At 42.0% G+C, this 20,585-nt stretch overlaps 1 protein-coding gene and 1 non-coding gene across 3 annotated transcripts in view; one reads left to right on the top strand and one right to left on the bottom strand.

Moving 5' to 3' along the window:
- Positions 1-20,585, bottom strand: part of Prkg1 (protein kinase cGMP-dependent 1) — a 1,198,874-nt gene that overhangs the window by 449,132 nt on the left and 729,157 nt on the right. The gene's annotated exons all lie outside the window — the stretch shown is intronic.
- Positions 15,668-15,800, top strand: LOC127676560 (small nucleolar RNA SNORA17). Its single transcript, XR_007976029.1, has one exon. It is a non-coding gene; the product is annotated as a small nucleolar RNA SNORA17 (small nucleolar RNA).

The following is a 20,585-nucleotide window of genomic DNA, read 5'->3' as shown; positions in this document are numbered from 1 at the left end:
GAGTGTTCTGTCTTGCAGAGGATAGTTCACTTCCCAGCACCAATGGCAGATGACTCACAACCACCTATAACCCTAGCTCCAAGGGAATCCAACAACTCTGGCCCTCTTGGACTCTGCATTTGTGTGCACATGCCTCCACACAGACATGGCTGCATCCACATAAAGTTAAAACAGTCAAACTAAGTCTTAAAAATGTTTAAAGCATCTTTTATTTCCTCAGTGTTAATAACTTATTCTAGTGCCCTCATCACTTTCCTGTTCCCTGTGAAGAGTTCTCTCATTCTGTCTAATCATTTCTCTCCTACAAAGAGCAGCCCAAAACCCCACCACTCATGAGGAAGTGGCCCTGGTTATGCTCAAGTTCTAGATCAGAGATTGACTACCTCATTACTTTGGGTGCCTAGTTGTGGGATCTGCTGAAGGTTTCTATCTTTAATTTGAGGTCCATTAGAAGGGATACGACTTATACCTGCATTTGTCACATTAGCCTTATTCTAAATATACTACACCGAACCTATACATTTATTTAATTTTTGTGTATCTCAAAAGCATGAGAGTGAATATCTTCTATTTTTTAAAGGCTTACTCATTTATATATTTATGTATATGAGTGCTCTATTTGCACATATGCCTGCATGGCATAGAGGTCATCAGATCCCATTACAGAGGGTTGTGAGCCACCATGTGGGTGGTGGGAATTGAACTCAGAACCTGTGGAAGAGCAGCCAGTTCTCTTAACCACTGAGCCAGCTCCCAGCCCAATTTCCATATTTCCATCTCTTTCCATCCTGTGATCCTCTTGCCTTCACCTCCTTCAGCAAATATAACCACCACATCCGACTAATGTTCTCTTAAAAGGATCTATTTTCAATTAAAAAGAAAAAAATAAAAATTATTCAATCGATTTATAAAAAAAAGCATTCATGGATATCATTAGCCTTTTGGGTCACTATTTAAAAAACCAGTTGGATTTATAATACCCAAGCACCATTCTGTTTTAAGATTCAGCACACACACATAAATTTGATGCAACTGAGACTTCAGGCTCCATCAGTCTATAAAAGAATTTATCAGTCAGGCTAAACACATGAATAATAAGATATTTATTTCAAAGTTCATTAGGTTCCATTTTGCTCAAACATCAAGCTATGTTTGACAAACTTGCTTCACTTTGTTTCTTTTTCAGTTTGTTTTGTTTGAGGCAAGATTTCATGATTTCACGGGCTGGCCTGCAACTCAGTGATATCCCCCTGCCTAGGCTTCCTACCTGCTGGGATTACAGGAGGATACCATCACGTTTGCCTTAAATTTGACTTGTAAATCTACCAGAAAAGCAAACCCAGGCAACAAGGCAAGCTTTCATTCATTTCATTTCTTTCATTGAGAAGCTCTGCACTCAAGCTTTGAGCCAGAGGCTTTCAAAGCTGTTCTTGGATTTGGTGGAGCTGGAGCTAGATTATGGGCTCCCAGTGACTTAGCTGTAAATTGCTAAGTGGTCCTGCTTCCTAAGTGAGACTGTGTAAAAATCTTACCTTCGACTCTACCCATTCCTCTTTCAGTTCATGTAAAACACACACAAGGTAGTCAGCCAGTGAGCTGACCAGAGTGAGTACTATGTGGTCAGTACTGACTCAGGCCTGGTCTGCCCCTCACATCAGGCTAACCTTCCTAAGCATTCAGAGAGAGGGTGCGTTTGTCAGCTTCTGGCCCCAACCTGCTCAAAAATGTCAGGGTCAGTGTACTGGCTAGTTTTTTTTTTTTTTAAGATGTATTTATTTATTATATGTAAGTATACTGTAGCTGTCTTCAGACAGACACCAGAAGAGGGTGTTAGATCTCTTTACAGATGGTTGTGAGCCACCATGTGGGTGCTGGGATTTGAACTCATGACCTTCGGAAGAGCAGTCGGTGTTCTTACCCACTGAGCCATCTCTCCAGCCCATACTGGCTAGTTTTGTGTGTCAACTTGACACAGGCTGGAGTTATCACAGAGAAAGGAGCTTTAGTTGGGGAAGTACCTCCATGACATCTAGCTGTGGGGCATTTTCTCAATTAGTGATCAAGTGGGGAGGGCCCCTTGTGGGTGGTACCACCTTTGGGCTGGTGCTCTTGGGTTCTATGAGAGCAGGCTGAGCACGCCAGGGGAAGCAAACCAGTAAGAAACATCCCTCCATGGCTTCTGCATCAGCTCCTGCTTCCAACCCTGCTTGAGTTCCAGTCCTGACTTCCTTTAGTGATGAACTGCAACATGGAAGTGTAAGCTCAATAAACCCTTTCCTCCCCAACTTGCTTCTTGGTCATGATGTTTGGGCAGGAATAGAAACCCTGACTAAGACAGTCAGACAGGATCTGAAGCACTTCACATGTTCGAAATCAGCTAACTGAGCACGGGGATATTAACTATAAACTCTTACATCATACCTTAAGACAGGCCGTTTTTGTGTGTATCTGTGTTTTATAGTGGACTTATGACTGACTTTAAACATAAGGTGGCATTCTGAGTTGAATTGCCTCACAGCTAGTGACACCTGTGGGGAACCAATACATCGGCATTTGATCAACACTTCCTTCCTCATAATAGGATATCTCAAAAGAAACAACATTTCTAGAGGGATGACCTAACCCAGCCTATACCAAAGGTGTGTCTTTTCACTATATGAAAACTTATCTGGAATTCATTTAACTCCAACCTAGAAGTTACTTTGAAGGGTTCTGATTCAATCCCTGGAAGAGGCAAAAAGCAGTAATTCATCACTAATGAGTACTTCCTGTCTGGGAGGCTGTTGACCCTGTCAGTCTTCCTGGAGATGGGCTTGTTCGGCTGGTAATAGGCACCAAAGAAATAAACAAAATATTCCACCAGGTTAGCTTCATTGTGATCTGAATGCAGACATGTCTGGGTTCCGAACAGTGCCTTGCCACCAGCAAGCTTGTGAATTTGCTAGCTATTGTGTGCAATAAAGCTAAGCCACCCATTATTGTGAGTGACTACTGAGGCAAATACATGAAAAAAAAAAATCCAGCTAGCAAGAGAGGAAGCTAGATCAAAGTAATTAATTCCTTGCCACTGAGTGACAGGCAAGTCCCATCACCCCACCACACACACACACACACACACACACACACACACCAGATTTATCACCAGGTGCAGAAGTGAAATTCCAGGCTAGATCAAAATGCAAATGTGAGGCTTGCTTCAGGATTGAAAGAAAAATTCAAAGAAGTGTCATGGGCCAGGCTAGGCCAGGCCATGGGCTCACAGATTCAGTGTGAAGTCTGAGAATCATTAAACGAGGGAAGAGTCAGGAACCTAGGGAAAGGCTAAATACAAGAAAAATCAGAACCATTACTCCGAGTTTGGCCCAAGGATAAAATAAGCTGATGATTTGTTGTGGTTTTAAAGACTTAGCATCTAGAGTCAAAGGCCAACTGTGAGAGTGAGCTGAGAGATTCTGAAAAAATGCTAACCTCAGACAATACAGCAATATTGAGGTACTTTAAAAAAGGTATTTGGAATCTCCAGAAATGTATGAGAAAGGGAGGTTTTCCAGGCTATAAAAAGTGTAGGTAACAACACTGAGATGCCAAAACTAAAACAATAACAAAAAATAATTATCAAAAACCAACAATAAGAAAAATGTGGTATCATACTCTAAGGCCAGCTTAGGTTATACACCCATAGGCCACCTGAAAGAAAGAAAGAAAAGAAGGAAGGAAGGAAGAAAGGAAGGAAGGAAGGAAGGAAGGAAGGAAGGAAGGAAGGAAGGAAGGGAAAAAGGAAAGGGAAAGGAAAAGGAAAAAATCAACTCATCTGAGAGTTTATTTTTAAGTCATTTTAAGAGTTATCGTATTTTTGTGTGTACATATGACTGTGTGTATATGTATGTGTACATTGCTCAAGTGCCCACGAAGGCCAGAAGGGGGCGCTGGATACCTGGAGCTGGCATTCCCAGTAGTTGTGAACAACAAGAACTCTCTACCATCAGATTATCCCCCAGTCCCTACAGTTGGTGTTTTTAAAACCATACTATTTACTACAGAATTAACCTTTGCCAACAAATCCTGTAACATATACTCACATTAAATGTGTAATGGAAATATGTGACTTTAAAATGTTACTACTCTTAACAAATATTTATTAATGACTTTCTGTGTACAGGTCATTAGGCTAAGTGAACCCCATACCTTGACTTTTGTCACATGCTCATCTACTTAATAATCAGGCCAGTCACTGTAAGTCACAGCAACTATCCTGAGAGAATAACTATGACTGGTTGGTTGTCTTTACAAGTAACACTTTGGGGAGGGACAATGTTGTTATGCCCAATTTTATCAGATGTATATGAATAAATTACCTAAACTGTTTAGACTGGAGCCAAGTGTGGCTGTACATTCCTTTAATCTCAGCCCTTGGATGGCAGAAGCAGGTGGGTCTCTAGTTCCAGGCAACTTGTTTTACAAAGTGAGTTCAGCCCAGCCAGAGTAACACAATGAAAATGTGTCTCAAAAGAAAGAAAGAAAGAAAGAAAGAAAGAAAGAAAGAAAGAAAGAAAGAAAGAAAGAAAGAAAGAAAGAAAGAAAGAAAGAAAGAAAGAAAGAAAGGAGGGAGGGAGGGAGGGAGGGAGGGAGGGAGGGAGGGAGGGAGGGAGGGAGGGAGGAAGGAAGGAAGGAAGGAAGGAAGGAAGGAAGAAAGAAAAGAGAGGGGGGAGGGAGGGAGGAAGGAAGGAAGGGAAGAAAGGAAGGAAAGGAAGGAAGGAAGGAAGGGAAGGAAAGGAAAGGAAGGAAGGGAAGGAAAAAAGGAAAGGAAGAAAGGAAAGGAAGGAAAGGAAAGGAAGGAAGGAAGGAAGGAAAGGATGGAAGGAAAGGAAAGGAAGGAAGGAAAGGAAGGAAAGGAAGGAAGGAAGGAAAGGAAGAGAAGGAAGGAAGGAAGGAAAGGAAGGAAGGAAGGAAGGAAGGAGAGGAAGGAAGGAAGGAAAGGAAATGAAGGAAAGGAAGGAAGGAAAGAAGGAAGGAAGGAAGGAAGGAAGGAAGGAAGGAAGGAAGGAAGGAAGGAAGGAAGAGAGGAAGACAGACAAAAGAAGGAAAGTAGGAATGAAGGGACAGGAGAAAAAGAAGAAAAGGACAAAGTCTAGACGAACCTAAGAGAATAAAGCAATTTAATATAAATTGAAGTTTTTCTAAGTCAAACAAATTGGAATTCAGATATTTTCCCACTTCTTGAAAGACACAGGACATTAAAGAGATAGCTCAATAGTTTTGAGCGCTTCCTGTTCTTCCAGAGAATGGGAGCTCACATCCATCCCCTGTGCCAGCTCTGTGGGATATGATATGAGATGTGTTCTCTTCTGGTTGCCTTTGGTACTGCACTCATACCCACATACACACACCTCTCACGCAGGTAAACACTTAATACAAATAAATGTTTTTTTAAAAAAAAAATAGTATTTTAAAAGCTGCTTTGATGATCTATTCATTGCCAGTTACCTTTTCTCTACAAATTCCACTCCTACGGTAGCTCATCAAAGTTGATTTGAAATGAGATCACTCACTACTTTGTCATCTAAACTGAAGTGAAGTGTGCTACTAAATTTTAGGCACATTTCCCTCACTTCTTCATAAACCAATAAATTAGGTGTTGAATCAAAAGTAACGTGAAATTGTAATGTATGTATGTCTCTGTGTGTCTGTGTGTACATGTGCGTGTGCTTGTGTCTGTGTGTCTGTGAATGCTTTTAAAAGAATAACGGAAACTTGATAGTATTCGACTATGTGATTTTTTTTTTTTTGAGGACTTCTAGCATCCTGGTTATCCAGTCTATAGATCTATGTTGTAAGGTTACAAACTTGCACGAAGACACCCTAAAAGTATTTCATCTACCTTGATGCTAGCCTGAAAGAAAGATTTGACTTTCCCAGGACCAATGCAATATTTCCATGGCCTGTGTTTTGACTCATGCAAACATTCAGTTCAGGAAGACAGAAAATCATTTGTGAGAAATAGTCATTTCAAGGAAACATCCTGGTGGGGTATTTTGGTTCAGCTGTTGAGACAGTATCATTCAGACCCACTTAGCATAGTTTATCATGAGGAATAAGACTTGATGATATAAATGTTTTAGTATAATAGAATTTCCTGTAAGAAAAATCATCTTAGGAAGCCTTTAGAAATAAAAGTCAAATACCAAGCCATCATGGATGCCAAGAACAATTTCACTGTTATTCAGACTTGCACAGTCCTGTCAACATGATCAGCTTATCTTCTTCTGGGGCAGATCTACCTGAGAGACCATCCAATAAGAACCCTGTCTAAGGAACATGGAATTCTGAGGAGGACTGCTTAGTTGAGCTCAGGATTTAGTATCAGGTATGAAAACTAATTTATTCACTTAACTCTTCAGATCACAATGCTAAACAACCTCTCACTGGAATCTTTTCTCTCTTAGAAGAGACTGGACAAGCCCTGTAGCTACCTAGGAACCTCCACATTTGTACCAAGTGAACGGTGTCTTTCTTGGAGAAACAAAATTTGTATTTTGTGCATTACTTGCTTTTCTTGCTGCTGTAACAAATTACTTGACAAAAGCAACTTAATGAAAAGGGGCTTATCTTCTCTTGTGCCTTGTAGTTCATCAGAGTAGCAAAGGCGTGGTAGCAGGAATATGAGCCTCCTGCATGGATGCACAGAGCTTTGTTTCCTGAGTGGCTCTAGGTTCTGTCAAGTTAGTCATCAATATGATCATTACATTTGACAATGATACCATTTGAGTAGAAACAGCAGAAGTACATGGCACTTAAAGCCAGGAGTCCTAGACCTCCTGCTAGGCATACATCCAAAGGTAAGGGACTCACGCTGTCAAATTTATTAGACTCTATGTCATGAATGAGGTCTATTAAGGAATTGCTATGGTGTTTCACAAACTTAATGTCTTAATTCAAAGTTCTGCCTTGGAGAGGTTAAAAGCAATTTACTACTCAAGACTCAACCATCTATTGAAGCCTCATACAATGGTCACGAACATGGCTTAGAAACATTCAAACTCAATAGCTCACTTTCCTTTGAGCTTATTTATATGGCCTGGATTACTCTGCCAGCCGACTGCACCTACAGATATTCCAGCAGCGTCATGTGTGACTTGGAGCAGAATGCAAGTGAAGGGTTTCCTATGAGAAGTGCTAAAGACAAACCTGGCCTCTGATCAGTGAGTGGCTTTCTCCCTCAGCAGGTTGGTCCCACAGGACCCAAAACCCAATTCAGACACAAGGAGATGCAGCGGTTGAGCCCTCCCAGAGGAAAGGCCCCCTTTGCACACTAGGCAGGCACAGGCATAGTTGCAGCCTGAGCTGCGGATGGCTGAATGGCCGGCGATGCAGGTGCTGTATTTCCTCATGAGCCACTTCCGAACAAAGCATTTATTTTTTCCCTCTGCTCTTGGAAATGCTGGGTCTCCGACATGCAAAGGCCCTCGGTGATTCCAGACAAAGTAACTGCAAAGATGAACCTGTGGGCTGCTGAAGGATACTTTAGAAATCAGAGCACTGTCAGAAGTGCCGACCCTCAGTTCCAACAAAAGTCCAGCAGACAAAAGAGGGAGCCAGGTTGTCTTGGAAAAACAGTATTTTGTTGTCAGATATAGAGGGACACTCCCAGGGGCACTACAAAACAACTAGTGGTCAACACACCAGCCATCATTTGTCCTGGAGTAACAGCTTTTATATTATTGAGAATGTAGTCCAGGAGAATGTCATAGAGAAAAAACATGTTCAGTCCAAGCGGAGCTTCCATACTAGAGGAAGCAGGAGTCCTATTCTGAAGGATTCCCCAGGCTGCCTAGGGAAATGTAAACTGTAAATTAAGCTTGGCTTCCAAATTGCTCATAGTACATAACTTACATAGATTGTTTAATTGCTCTATTTGCATAAAATATCAAAAAACAATGTCATGCGCTGAGCTGAGCTTTAGTATAAATAAAAAGAGCATGTCTTAAAGGTTGATATTCATGAGCCAAAGCAATGTATTTATTATTTGTTTTTTATTATTTATTTATCATGTACTAATTTTGACACAAAGAGTCTACAAAGAGCAAGAAAAAGAATCCAATCCTGGACCCGACAACCTTGTATTTTAAAACTGTATCTACACTGCCAAAGTAGCAGACAGGAGATCATAGTGAGTGCCTTCCGTTTTCTAAGCTTTTCTTCTCTAGCAAAATAAAGATGATATCATCTACCTCGTGTGAGTGCTATGAGAGTTTAATGGACATCAACAAATAAAAAGTGTCAAATCCTTAACCAAGTGTCTAGACAACAAATGGAATCAATAAATCAATGTTTCTTTCTCCCACACACATATATTTAAAATACCATAGCTCTTTCAAGAATTCTAGAGAGAAATTTGGACTATGGTAACATTTGCCCTCAGGAAGACAAGGTTTTTTTTTTTTTTGTGTGTGTGTGTGTGTGTGTGTGTGTGTGCCATCAACAGGAAGAAATAGTTTCAGAAATATCATAGTACATTCTGGCAAACAGTAATGCTTTTCTGCCTCCTGTACTTCTCACGTATTGGTTAATACATGTTTTTAAAAATAAAAATATCATTAAGAAGAAACTGTCATATCATCTTAGTCATTCTATGAATATAAAATTACTTTTAAAATAATCTTTTTTTATTTTTTATTTTTTTAGTGCTGACTCTTGGCAAGATAATTTTATATTCCAATAAGTACATAATCCTAAACACATTTCTCTCCCTCTCTTTTTTTTTAATAGTTTTTTTAGAGACAGGGTTTCTCTGTGTAGTCTTGGCTGTCCTGGAACTCACTCTGTAGACCAGGCTGGCCTCGAACTCAGAAATCCGCCTGCCTCTGCCTCCCAAGTGCTGGGATTAAAGGCATGCACCACCACTGCCCGGCTAAGATATTTCTCTAGTGATTATTCAGATTGTTTTTTAAAGTATTTGCTTCATAAAGGCTATGGATTAGAAACAGACATGATAGAGAGAGTGGACAGAGGAAACACTGACCATCAACATCTATTTTCTTTAAAATGCCTCACCGACAGTGAGTGAAGACATTCAATTATCAACTGTCTTGTTATGAATTGTGTGGAATTAGACTCAGGAAATCCTGCCTCATTATAAGCATACAGTTCCTTCAACAGACTTGCCATGCTAAAAAAATAAATGTTCAAAATCTCCCGGCGAGGCTGAGGTCTGAAGCTCATTTCCAAACACTTCCATGAACCCTCGGAGGACAGCTGTCTGGGAGTTAATCTTTAATGGGGCTCTTTGAGGGTCGATGAGAATGCATCACCCACTGAATGCGTTTGACTTCTAAGACCACTGGAAGGCCCAGGATTAATGTGAATTGATATTTTTCATAGTGTTTACTGTACCCATCAATAGTGGCTAATGTAACAGCTTCCAGTAAGCAACTGCTTTAAAAAAAACAAAACAAAACAAAACAAAAAAAAAACTAAAAACATCCATCCATAAAAACAGTGGCCCGGCTCTCCACCCTCCACACCTAAGACCTGCTTTTCTCACAGAAACAGAAATAAATGCATACACAAAACATGCACAGGCAAACTCATTGTTCCTCAACTGGAGTGAAGCAGAGTTAAACTCAGGAGAGTTTGGGTGTGCTGAAAGAAAGAGATATTCGCCTGTGCATTAGTTACCTTTCGTTGCTGAGGCAAAGTGCCTGACAGCAGCAGTTTAAGGAAGGAAAGACGACTTCTTGCTCACAGTTTGAGAGTCTACGCCATCACTGCTGGGATGGCCAGGTCTTGAATTCACAATCCTCCAGCCTCAGCCTACATAGTAGGACAAACTTAACTGATTCTACTTGGTAATAATCTTTCTAATCTATTTTCAAGCACCCCGTCCTCCCATCCCAGTAAGTGGCTTAAAGTACTTATCTCATGACTACTAAACAGAAAAAGAAACCATTGACTAATATATGTCAAAAGCCTCTCCATTTTGCCTTAAACAGTCTTGTTTAAGTGGAAATTCTGAAGATCTAATGAGACAAAATATATGTTCCCAACATAACACAATCAGCAAGATGTTCAGCTCAAGGTAAATAAATCAGTCTCAGCCTCTTGCACTAACGATGCCCTCCCAGTCCCACCTCCAGCCGGGCCTCAGTTTACAATGCCCGCAACAGCCTTTTTTCCCCCTAGATTGTGATGGGAAACAACTTTGATATGCTTTTCTCTAAGAAAGAGAACATAAAATTGTCTCAAAGGACAATAACAGCACCACAGTCAAATATTTTGGGTGGGCAACAGAAGATGGAGCTGAAACACCCCGCGCCCCCCAGCATCTGTTGCTGAGACCGATCCACTTACAGTGTTCCAGGAGACTAGTAAATACCAGCACCTGTCTCCTAGCTGTTGCTTCCTGCCCCAGTTGTCGATCTATCATGGGGAGAAAGCCATTCGTCCCAAACGTTCATTTAAAACTGTCCTTATAAAGATGAGCTATAAGGTTAACACTAATGGCGTTTGGATCTGAGACAAAAGGGAAGCGCAAAAACTTTCTTTTCAACTTAACATCCCATGCACAAAATGGAAATGTAGCCTGGAAGTCTGTCACTAATATCCGTCCGCATAGCTAATCTGAACTTTGGCACTCCTAGATCTGCTAATGCTGAACAGACAAGGTCAGTGAGCAGAAATGGAGTGTGCACGATGACAGCCACTGAAATATGCACTGTGTCAAACCATACCCAGAATGACTTGGTAATTCACCTCAGCGACCATTTTAACAATGCCCTTTGTCACCAAAGCCTTCATTCTGATATACATCCCTTCTGCCCATATCAAATTAGAAATGAGGGAACACAGATGATGTGTCTTCAAGTATAGATGAGGGAACATAGCATACTGCTTGGTTCGTTGCTGCCATGTTTAATATTGCCAACAAGACATGGCATATCTGTGAGGTATAGTGAAGATGAAATTAACTGAGGTAGGAACCCCACTTTCCCTGTAGGTGGCGCCTACAATGCTATGTTCAATGACTTTTAAAGGAGAAAGGGTTCTCTACAGCCACAGAACTTAAGGAATATCTTTCTATATTAAGGGAATGTATTACTATTATTTTAGATACTTAATGCAGACACTTTTATTGTTTCAGTATTCACAGCAGACAGGTAATGCAAGTATCCTAAGGGAATTTATTTTAATGACATATGGTCCATTTGACTCAACAATGGGCAGTTGTGGATGGGAAGTCCAGGAATCCTTGTGTAGGCTTCCAGCAGAAAGTATGGTCCAGATTAAAGGTGTGTGCCACCACGCCTGGACCTAAATTGTTCTTTAGTTGGAACTTGCTCTGCCCTGGGCTGGTCTTGAACTCAGAGATCTGCTTTGTCTGTCTCCTGGGATTAAAGGTGTGTGCCACCTTGCCTGGGGCTAAGATTTTCCTGATCACTATGCCTGAAGATCCAGATCAAAGTCTCTGTCATCCCACATCAAGATCTAGATCAACTCCTCCTTTCTTCTTGTACCTCATTTGATGTGTGGATTATGTTTTGGGTATTCCAGTTTTCTAGGTTAATATCCACTTATTAGTGAGTGCATACCATGATTCATCTTTTGAGTCTGGGTTATCTCACTTAGTATGATGTTCTCCAGCTTCATCCATTTGCCTAAGAATTTCATGAATTCATTGTTTCTAATGGCTGAATAGTACTCCATTGTGTATATATACCACATTTTTTGCATCCACTCTTCTGTTGAGGGATACCTGGGTTCTTTCCAGCTTCTGGCAATTATAAATAGGGCTGCTATGAACATAGTGGAACATGTATCCTTATTACATGCTGGGGAATCTTTTGGGTATATGCCCAGGAGTAGTATAGCAAGATCTTCTGGAAGTGAGGTGCCCAGTTTTCTGAGGAACCGCCAGACTGATTTCCAGAGTGGTTGTACCAATTTGCAACCCCACCAGCAGTGGAGGAGTGTTCCTCTTTCTCCACATCCTTGCCAACATCTGCTCTCTCCTGAATTTTTAATCTTAGCCATTCTGACTGGTATAAGGTGAAATCTCAGGGTTGTTTTGATTTGCATTTCCCTAATGACTAATGAAGTTGAGCATTTTTTAAGATGCTTCTCCGCCATCCGAAGTTCTTCAGGTGAAAATTCTTGTACCCCCATTTTTTAATAGGTTTATTTGGTTTTCTGGAGTCTAACTTCTTGAGTTCTTTATATATATTGGATATTAGCCCTCTATCTGATGTAGGGTTGGTGAAGATCTTTTTCCAATTTGTTGGTTGCCGATTTGTCCTTTTGATGGTGTCCTTTGCCTCACAGAAACTTTGTAATTTTATGAGGTCCCATTTGTCAATTCTTGATCTTAGAGCATATGCTATTGGTGATCTGTTCAGAAACTTTCCCCCTGTACCAATGTCCTCAAGGGTCTTCCCCAGTTTCTTTTCTTTTAGCTTCAGAGTGTCTGGCTTTATGTGGAGGTCCTTGATCCATTTGGATTTGAGCTTAGTACAAGGAGACAAGGATGGATCAATTCCCATTCTTTTGCATGCTGACCTCCAGTTGAACCAGCACCATTTGTTGAAAAGGCTATCTTTTTCCCATTGGATGTTTTCAGCCCCTTTGTCGAGGATCAAGTGGCCATAGGTATGTGGGTTCATTTCTGGATCTTCAATCCTTTTCCATTGATCAGCTTGCCTGTCACTGTACCAATACCATGCAGTTTTTAACACTATTGCTCTGTAGTATTGCTTGAGGTCAGGGATACTGATACCGCCAGAATTTCTTTTATTGTTGAGAATAGTTTTAGCTATCCTGGGTTTTTTGTTATTCCAGATGAATTTGGGGATTGCTCTTTCTAACTCTGTGAAGAATTGAGTTGGGATTTTGATGGGTATTGCATTGAATGTGTATATTGCTTTTGGCAAAATGGCCATTTTAACTATATTAATCCTGCCGTCTGGAAAGACTCAGTGAAGCAGTATAGGGCAAAACCAGAACAGGGAAGTGGGAAGGGTGGGGTGGGAAAACAGGGGGAGGGAATGGGGCTGATGGGACTTTCTGGGAGTGGGGGTCTAGAAAAGGGGAAATCATTTGAAATGTAAATAAAAAATGTATCGAATAAAAAAAATTAAATTAAAAAAAAAAAGATCTAGATCAAGCCGGGCAGTGGTGGCGCACACCTGTAATCCCAGCACACTGGGAGGCAGAGGCAGGCCTCTGTGTTCAAGACCAGCCTGGTCTACAGAGTGAGTTCCAGGACAGCCAGGGCTATACAGAGAAACCCTGTCTCGGAAAAAAACAAATTAAAAAAAAAACCTAAATAAATAAATAAATAAATAAATAAATAAATAAATAAATCTAGATCAAGAACCTGGGTCTTCCAGCCTCAAGCTCCGGATCACAGGTGTGCCCTCCATCTCTGGACTGTAGTTCATTCAGATATAGTCAAGTGGACAACTGGGAAGAGACATCACAGTGAGCATGCGTGTGGAGGCCAGAGGTGAACAGTGCATGTCTTACTTGATTTCTCTCATTTTAATTTTGAGACACTGTCTTTAAAAAAAAAAATGCTTTAAGCATTTACCTGGGGGGGGGGGGTGGTTGGGAGTAGAGGGTGTAACCACCCACACAGTGTAGAGTTAGAGAACTGTGGGAGTCAGTTCTCTCCCTCTACCACACGATTGGTGGGGATTAAACTCAGATGGTAGTTCAGTCTGCCATCTTGAGCTCAAGGCTCAGCCTTGAGTGCACAGACTAAGCTGTGAAGGGTACGCTGTCAATGTAATGCTCCAGATCTGCAGCTGGAGTCCCCTCTACCCACCAGGGCCTGTGTGACCTGGTTGGCCTTGAACTTGTGCTGAATACTGACTGAGGCATGTGTCGAGGTCATAGATGACCTGTGAGGCTCACCTCTGAGCACCAGGGTTTATAGGCACATGACTCCATATCTACTTGCAGTCTTGAGATTATGCAGCCATGCCTGGGTCTGAATACACTCTTCCATTCTAGCTTTATATTTGAATTCATTTTTAATTCTTCTTATATTTCCAATTCATCCTAATTTCATTTTCTATAAATTTGTCTAATTGTCCTGCATGTGAGCTACAATTTTTCCATTTGGCAAAAGACAGAGAGTAGGCTGATAATGGCATTGCTTCTGTGAAATCTCCCCTCCACAGATTTCTAGCCACAGATTTCTTCCTCTTGGCAAAGCTAAAACATTTACTCTTCCTGAAACAATTCAGGAGTTTCAGCACTCCTGAATCCTCCATTATCTTGAATTGCTAGCTTTTCAATGTGGACACTTTACTTCTCTGGTTATTAGTATCTCCATGACTTTTTATATTCCAAGAAAGAAATGTCTTTGTAGATACTATTCCTAATACCCTACTAGAAAAGGAGTATTAACAGGGAAGTGGTGGTGCACGCCTTTAATCTAAGCACTTGGGAGGCAGAGGCAGGCATATTTCTGAGTTCGAGGCCAGCTTGGTCTACAGAGTGAGTTCTAAGACAGCCAGAACTATATGAAGACACCCTACCTCCTCAAAAATAAAAATAAAAATAAAAATAAAAGGAAATGAGTGTTAAATGAACTGTTTTCTCATTGCTGTGACAAAATCAGCTTTAGAGAAGAAAGGTAGCCATGGCATGACGTCATCACGGCAGCCAGGGCACAGCTGCAGGAGCTGAAGTAGATGGTCACATTGTCCTAGTCAGAAGCACAGAAGATGAATTCTCCTCCTTGTCTCTTGTGCTAGCTGTTCCCAGTTGTCAACTTGGCTATATCTGGAGTGAACTATAATCCAGAAATGGAGGGTACACGTGTGATCCAGATCTTGAGGCTGGAAAGATACAGGCTTTTGATCCAGATCTTAAGGCATAGTGATCATAAAAAGTTCAGGCCTAAGCAAGGCAGTGCACACCTTTAATCCTAGGAGACAGAGGCAAGCAGATCTCTGAGTTCAAGACCAGCCTGGAACAGAGCAAGTTCCAAGCAAGGAACCTCTTAGGTCCAGGCATGGTAGTACCTGTGACCTAGGCCCCACCTTCTGCTGGAGGCCTTCATAAAGACAGTGGAAAGGGGAGGGCCTCCTTCTTCTTCATCTGCTTGCACTTAGTATCCAGCACATCTGTTGGAACCTGCTTCTTCAGGATCCCAGCTTACACAGAAGAGCAGCTGAAACAACTAGCCTCATGAAACTGAGCAACTTCTAGATTCCTGGACTTCCCATTCACAGTTACCCATTGCTGGGTTAGATGACTTGCAAGTCATTGAAATAAATTGTCTTAATACAGAGAGACATTCATAAGTTCCATCTTCCACAGTTGCTTCAAGCAAGTCACAAATCCAAATATTAATACTTAGAAGTCAAAAGCAAAGTGGATATATGATTAGCTTTAAAATTCACAGTACTGCGAGTTAAGGAAATGACTCTGCAGTTAAGAAAATCGGCTGCTCATCCAGAGGAACAGGGTTCGATTCCCAGCATTCACATGGGACCTCGCAACCGTCTGTGATCCCAACTTTAAAGGCTGTCCTCTCTGGCCTCTGTGAGCACCAGGAACAGGGACACACATGATACCCAGATTATGTGCAGGCAAAGCATCCATACACATAAAACTAGATTTCTTTTCTTCAAAGTTTGCAGAGCCCATTACTCAAGAAATGCTCCTTGCCCCTAGAGGCCTTGCAGGTGTGGCTGCTGTGTCACACACACATCACTAGGCAGCAGAGAGGAGAGAGGCTATGTTTATGTTCATTGTTCTGAGCATATGAATATCTGAATGATTAGTAGCCTAACATTCCCTGAAAAAAAAAATGAGCCTGAGATGACCCGTCCAGCACAGGTCCCTGGCAAGAGTGACCCCAAGACAGACAACACACACAAGGGGTCACTCAGGCAGGACAGGAGAGAAGGGAGGAGGAAATGACCACCAGATTTGGTGCCATGGGGCCCAGACTGGTAGCTACTCTGAGATGCCCACTAGTCCAGGGCCTCGCAGGCCTGGGTGGGAGAAGGGAGACTGATCATACCAATGACCCGTCTTTGCCGTAATGCACACGTCGAGCACAGCACTCTTGAGATGACCCCAGGTACTCAGAGACCCTGAGCACCACGAAGAGGAGCAAGTAAGGCATGGAGAAAAGGCAGAGGAAGAGAAGCAGAAGGATGTGGGCACAGTGAAGAGAGGCAGAACTGGAAACTCAGGGATAGTGAGGAACAGCCTGTGATGTGAGTAGCCTGTGCTGCCTGTGGACCAGAGGCCCTGCAGCAACAAGGGTCTGTTACCACAAAAGACCAGGTAGATATCCTGGTCTGGGCTGCTGCCTCATATATGTTGATATCTGAAGGCTATGCAGAACTGACCCCACCCTCACCTGGACAATGTGGGAGAGCTGGCCCTGGAGGCATGAGAGCAAGCCCAACCACTAGCCAGCTTCAGTATTTAGGAGAATGCCCACATGTTGTGGGAGCTGTGAGTGAGCTGGCCCCAGGATATAAGTGTGGGAGAGCTGGCCCTGTCACGTGTCTCCCCTGTGGCAGTGAGAACAGGGAAGAAATACCCTCCTCCCCTTTTGCTCCTCACCACTGGTAGCAGGCAGAGAGGTGACCCCAATGGGGTCGTTAGAGCAGAAGAACTGGTCCTGTTCCTCACCTGCTGCAGCAGTCGGGAGAGCAGGCACTGCCCCTCACCTGGACAGCACAGCAGAGCTGGCCCAGGATGTGAGGGTTGTGGGTGAGGCAGCCTGAGAACATGAGTATGGGAAAGCTGGCCTTTCCACTTGTCTGATGGTGGCAAGGATGAGATGCTCCCCTCCCCTCCCTTGCCCCTTGCCACCTATGGCAGACAGGAGAGCTGACCCTGGGGGTCATGAGAGAAGGAGAATTGGCCACGTTGTCCACCAGTTGCAAACATTTGAGAGTGGGCCCTGTAGCTCCCCTGGGCAGTAGAGTGAGCTGGCTCTGATTGCAGGGGTTGCTGGTGAGCCAGCCTCAATGGAGTGAGAGCGGGAGAGCTTGCAGGCTCAGCTCAGATACCTCTCAGGCCCAGATCCAGGACTTTGAATCAGTCCACACCAACATCTACCCCATTGATGAATTCCTGGAGTGCATGAGGGGGACTCTTTTTATAGAGCCAAAAATACAGGATCTCCATTTCATAGGGCAACATCAGGATATCCTAAAGGAGTCCCAGTGAGGGTCCAGTATTGATAGAGTATCCGAAGCCAGTGGCCTCATACCAGACCAACAAAGTCATTGCAATAAACATTTGCCAGCAAAAAAAGGCACGGGCAAAAGGGTATAGTGTGGGACACAATGTAACACACTACAGCTTCCACAATGAGATTTTTTTTTTCTCAGTTGGGGGAAAGGCTGCAAGGGTGGAAGGCAAGTAGGAAGAGAGGCAGAGATGAATGGGACTGGGATACATGATGTGAAATTCACAAAGAACCAATAAAAATTTCAAAAAATGAAAAAAAAGGAAAACTGTGATATACATTAGAATTACACATGAGTGGAATTTTAACTTTTAAAAGGAGGCTGAGCATTATTTCATCTGAACATTTCATTTGTCTTTTCCAGAAATGATGTCCTACAGATGCTATCTGAGTTTACATGAGACGCAAGGGTGTAAAGACCAGGAAGAGACTGGGGATGGGCGTGCTCATGTCTGGAAGGTGACAGAGCAAAGGAAGAACTTCTGTCTTTGTTGTCCCACTGTCCATTCTGTCTACCCATAGCAGACATCACAAATTCTAGAAACATCAGGTTCCCCCTCCCCCCCCCTCAGGTTCAGAATGCATCATACCTCACCAATGTAATTTTTACACTTCCTTCACAAAGTAACCCTTTATTATCCCATTCTTACAGGAAACAAACTTACAGAAATCAGTGGATCTGCACAATGGCATGCAAATAGAATTTGAATTTCAGCCACTTGGTTTTCTCACCTACCCCGTCTCTCTTTTTGTCCCTTAGACATGGGTCTCCCAAGCATCCTTTGAACGACTACATGAGTCCACTCATGAGAAAACAGAAACAATGGGTAATCCATGGCTCTGCTCTTAAAGAGAGGAATAAGGAATGCTTTTTATCTTGATCAGGTTAGGAGCCTGTAAGGATTTGTTTAAGGCTTCTTTTACTTTTTAACTTATAGGTATGTGAGTGCAGGGAAGGGTATGTGCATGCGAGCTCGGGTGCCCTTGGGTGTCAGAGGTGTTGGATCCCCTAGAGTTGGGTTTTTGGTGAGTGCTGGAAGAAGCCGAACTCAGGTCCTCAAGAGTAGTTCAGACTCTTAACTCTTAATGGCTGACCTTTCTCTCCAGCCCTGAGCCTGAAGTTTTAAATAACAGCTGCAGTGGTAATCTGCAGGAGTTAGGAAAACATCTGTCAAGGATCAAGGTAGAAAGTCCCTTCTGAACACCTTCCGGTCATCACCTCTTCACCAACCAAATCCACTCTATTTTGAAACAAACTAAAGAGCAACATGTCTCTGCGCTATTTAATATCTATGAATTACAATGAAATCAATAAAGCAGGCAGGAACAAAATCAATGCTTTATCTTTCTCAAGTCTGCTTTAGGTAGATAATAGCCCTTTTACAGGGTGTGTGGAAAAAAGAGAGGAAACAGACACATACTAGATACTAGCTGGGATATATCCATATCCATATGCATATACATATACATATACATGGAGTACTTTATAGTGTCCAGCTGGCACGTGATACAGAGGAAGGGACCTGGCAGGGAAGGAGATGGGAGCTGAACAAAACTGGAGAATCATTTCTGATTGGTCTACAGCACCAGAGGACAGTGACCCTCTCAAGTCCAGTAGTAATTCTTCAAGGACATAAAGCCATATTGATAGTTGCCTTTAGGCTGAAAATATACCTGATAATAAACTTTAAATATTCTTACTTGGAATAATCTCACCAAGTTAATAATCTAATCAATTATATGCAAGCTTATGTGTTTGGGGATGGCCAACCAATATCTATAATTTACTTTGAAATATACTAAAAATAAAATGGAGCTGGACATGGTAGCACACACCTTTAATCCCAGCAGTCTGGAGGCAGAGGCAGACAGATAGATCTCTGAGTTTGAGGCCCGCCTGGTCTACAAAGCAAGTTCAAGAACAGCCAAAGCTTCGTAGAGAAAACCTGTCTCAATCACTCATTCAATCAATCAATAGATAAATAAATAATAAATAAATAAATAAAGGAATTACAGATGGATATGACAATGGGTATAAGAATGTATAGACAAGAAAGCAGAATTATAATAAATTGTCCATGGTAAAATCCAAATGGTGAGTACATAGTGTCCACTATAAGCAGGCACATACAACCTATGGCCTGTAGGGTACATGCAATTATAAGTGATCAACCATATTTCTGACTATGGCCCGATATAACACCATAAATGCACTGAAAACATGAGGGGTGGTTTTTTTTTTTTTTTTTGAGTTTTTAAACTTAACTGAGAACATTGTGTCTCGGTGTCCAAAAGGTATATATGTGGCTGCTAAGCCTAAACTCTTATAGTTTTGTTTAAACATTTGGAATGATTTTGAAAAAAAATTATTGGCTGTCAAATGTATTAATAACATTATCCCGTGCATAAAGACATTGCCTCCACAGCCTGAAATTATTATCAATTAGGCTATGACTTTACAAATAAAGTTTAATGTTGGAGGAAGAAAAGCATAAGTTTGTAACTCTTGAGTGCCTTATAAATTTTGATATTAGAGCAGTACAAGAGTGACGATATTTTGAACAGAAATTGTACCTTGGATTTTTATTGTTTTCTGGGCTAAGGACATGCAGTGTGGTTTTCTCAACGCTGGGCAACGGCGGCTAGTCACAGATCTCTGTCAGCCAAGAGCAGAGTAAACAACCAACACTCTACAGGCTGTGCTGCTGTTAAACTGTGAACGGTATTCAACACTTTGATCTTGATTGTTTTGTTTTTAATGTATTATCATTAAATTAATTAATGTGTATGAGTAGCCTGCCTGCATAGATGCATGTGAACCACATCTGTATCTACCTGGTGTCCTTGCAGGTCAGAAGAAGGCGCAGATCCCCTGAAACTGGAGTTACAGACAGGTAAAAGCTATCCTGTTGACGCTGGGGTCTAAACTCAGGTTTTCCAAAAGAGTGATAAGTGCTTGTAGCTATTATGCCTTTTTGCTTGTTTGGTTTTTGTTTTTTGTTGTTGTTTTGTTTTGCTTTTAAGGGGCGGGTCTCATTATGTACACTAGGCTAGCCCTGAACTTGTCTCCTGCCTTGGCCTTCAGCAGGCTCAGATTGCAGGTGTTTGGCATCACACCTAGCTTGATTTAACATGCTTTCAATTTAGGATGGGACGCGAGCCAGCACGTTCAGGAGCCTCTGTGTATTTCTCATGTGCTCCTTAAAAACTGATCAGTCCTCAATTGCTGGCATCAGAATTTGCTCATCCCCTTCTGGGAGCCATGCGAAACAGGACACTGGAGATTCACACATTAAAAGGGTGGAAATCGATTTCCTCCCACAAAAGACAGAACTAATTGGAGCCTTAATGGATTATCCATAAATAA

Source organism: Apodemus sylvaticus, chromosome 1, assembly GCF_947179515.1.
Source record: "Apodemus sylvaticus chromosome 1, mApoSyl1.1, whole genome shotgun sequence".
In the NCBI taxonomy this organism is placed as follows: Eukaryota; Metazoa; Chordata; class Mammalia; order Rodentia; family Muridae; genus Apodemus; species Apodemus sylvaticus.
This window is presented reverse-complemented; position numbering and strand designations above follow the sequence as displayed.